This window comes from Alligator sinensis, unplaced genomic scaffold (assembly GCF_000455745.1).
Source record: "Alligator sinensis unplaced genomic scaffold, ASM45574v1 scaffold76_1, whole genome shotgun sequence".
Taxonomy (NCBI): domain Eukaryota; kingdom Metazoa; phylum Chordata; order Crocodylia; family Alligatoridae; genus Alligator; species Alligator sinensis.
Window position 1 is genome coordinate 4927604 of NW_005841865.1, and position 3144 is coordinate 4930747.

Genomic DNA, 3144 nt, shown 5'->3' on the forward strand with positions numbered 1-3144 from the left:
AATGGCCCTTTTGTTAAGAGCTGACACTAACAGCTGGGATGTGTTCATTAACCTGCAGCGTCTGGAACGGCAGGATCCAATGCAAACCACCAGTCTAATGATGAAAGTAGCTGCTGCCAATGTGTTACTTCCCTACATTAGCACAGCAGGTGTGTGCATTAGAGATATGTTTTAAAAACAGGTCTCCTACGCCAACCTCATTAGAGTCCCGAAGAGCCAGGTTACCTTGCAGTTGTGGGAAGCTAACATGTCTTTAAAGTCCTGGGCCTGTGCAAACCTGTAACTAGTTAATGTGCAGTACCTGCTAAATATTACAAAGTGAGCCACTTCTGCCTAAAAGCAACTGGGGGCAAATGGTTGGGACTCAAGTGCTGCTGTGACTGAGCAGCAATTCCTCATGCTTCAAAAGCAAAGAAGCAGAGAAATAGACTGAGGAGATAGTTAAAAGAATTTCCTGCAGCAGTTAAGAATGTGGCCTTGTTTAGTGCCTAATAGCAAAAGCCTAATTAATACTTCTATGGATTGGTAATTATTATAAGTACAAGTTTGGAGGGCATTGCCACTAAAAAAAAAAAAAAGCATAGATTCATAGATTGTAGAGTTGGAAGGTACCCCAAAGGATCATCATGTCCGACCCCCTGCCCCAGGCAGGAAAAGGACCAAGGTCAGACGACCCCAGCCAGGTGCCTATCTAGCCTCCCTTGAAGACATCCAAGTTAGGGGATAGCACCACCTCTCTTGGCAGCCCGTTTCAGATTCTGGCCACCCTGACTGTGAAAAATTTCTTCCTAATGTCTAACCTGAATCTACTCTCCAGTAGTTTGTACCCATTATTCCTAGTTACTCCTAGGGGTACCCTGGTAAATAGCGCATCTCGAACTCTCTGTTGTCCTCCCTTGATAAATTTACAGGCTGCTACACGGTCTCCCCTCAGATGTCTCTTGTGAAGGCTGAAGAGATCCAGATCCCTCAATCTCCATAGGGTCTTGCACGGAGGCCACTAATCATGCGGGTGGCCTTCCCTGGACCCTCTCCAGATTCTCCCTGTCCCTCTTGAAGGGCGGCGCCCAGAACTGGCACAGTACTCCAACTGCGGCCTGACCAGCGTCGCACAGAGGGGGAGCATCGCCTCCCTCGATCTGTTGGTCATGCATCTGCTAATGCACGACAAGGTGCGATTGGCTTCGTTGATGGCCTCGTTACACTGCCGGCTCATGTTCATCTTGGAGTCCGCTATGACTCCAAGATCCTTTTCAGCCACTGAACTGCTGAGGAGGTCATCCCCCAACCTGTAGGTGTGCTGGGGATTCCTCCACCCTAGGTGGAGCACCTTACATTTGTCTTTGTTGAACTGCATCCTGTTTCGTTCTGCCCATTAATCCAACCTGTCCAGATCAGCCTGTATCCACTCCCTGCCCTCTGGTGTGTTAACTTTGTCCCATAACTTGGTGTCATCTGTGAACTTGGACAGGGTGCTCTCCACACCCTTGTCCAAATCACTGATGAAGATATTAAATAACACCAGCCCAAGGACCAACCCCTGCAGGACCCCACTGCCCACCTCCTTCCAGGCCGAGAACGGCCCATCCACCACCACTGTCTGGGTGCGGTCCCAAAGCCAGTTTGCTACCCACCCGACTATGTAGGCATCCACTCCACAGCCTGTTAGCTTTCCTATGAGAATAGGATGCAAAACTGTGTTGAAGGCCTTCTTAAAGTCCAGCTAGATGATATCTGCCTCAGCTCCAGTGTCAAGGCAGTGTGTGACCTGGTCGTAAAAGGCTATAAGGTTTGTCAGGCAGGATCTACCTGTGACAAACCTGTGCTGGTTTCCTTTCAGCATCATTTCCCCTGCTGGGTCTTCACAAATGCACTCTTTAATGATTTTTTCCAGTGTTTTCCCAAGGATAGGGGTAAGACTGGTTGGTCTAAAGTTACGCGGCTCATCCCTTCTCCCCTTCTTAAAAATGGGCATCATGTTGGCCCTTTTCCGGTCCTCAGGGACCTGGCTGGAGCACCATGAGTGCTCAAACAGCCGTGCCAGTGGCTCAGCTATGACACTGGCCAATTCCTTCAGCACTCGTGGATGGAGGGTCCTGGATGGCGGTCATCCAGGCCGGCTGACTTGTGCCCATCCAGCCCTTCCAAGTGCTCCTTAACTACATCAGCACTAACCATTGGCGGTCTAGAGCCTCCCGAACATCTATCTATGTTCAAATTGGGGGAATTGTCTTAGCCAGTACCCGAGAATACTGAAATGAAGAACTCATTGAACAGCTCTGCCTTTTTCCCTGTGTCGACCACCAAGTGTCCTGATTTGTCCTGCAGGGGCCCTATGTTACTCTGCGCCTTCCTTTTGCTCGCTATGTATCTGTAGAAGGACTTTTTATTGTCCTTGATTGTAGTAGTCAGCCTAAGCTCCAGTCCTGCCTTGGCCTACCTAACTGATTCCCTGCAATAGTGCACCAGGGAGGTGTATTCCTCCTTGGTGGCTGCCCCCTGCTTCCACTGCCTATAAATCTCTTTCTTTGCCCCCAGTCTTTTCTGGAGTTCCCTGTTCAGCCAAGGGGGCTTTTTAGTCCCCTTGCCCCCTTTCCAGCATAATGGAATAGTCTCCTTTTGTGCCCCAAGGATTACTCCCTTGAGAAACCGCCAACCCTCCTGGACCCCCATATGCTCGATGCTCATGAGTTCGATATGACAGTGGTTAAGGGAGAGGAGGAGGTAGCTAAGCTGCCTCTGGCATATATACTTGGTTGCAAGGCAGCCATAGTAGAAAATTGACTTATCTGCATTAATCTGTGTAGATATTTCTCTCTCTTTGCTATTCTAAGCAAGATAATCTCTCGACCTATAGCATATTGATGGGAGGAGCTATGCTGCTACATAGGTTATTTAAGTTAACAAGCATATCTAATAAGAAGCATCCCTTTTAATAGGGTTTGAAGGCTCTTGGGAATTTAGTAGGGAAGACTGGCTTGGGTAAGTGAAATTTAGCTCTTGGCATGTTATAGCTTCACACTCAGAAGGAATTAAGAGGCCAGGACTTCTGCTTTATATCATGGGGGTTACACTATATTTGTATAGGAATACTGCACTCTCCCTCCCCCCCATATACACACACTTCTGCTTTGCTTGCAGTGG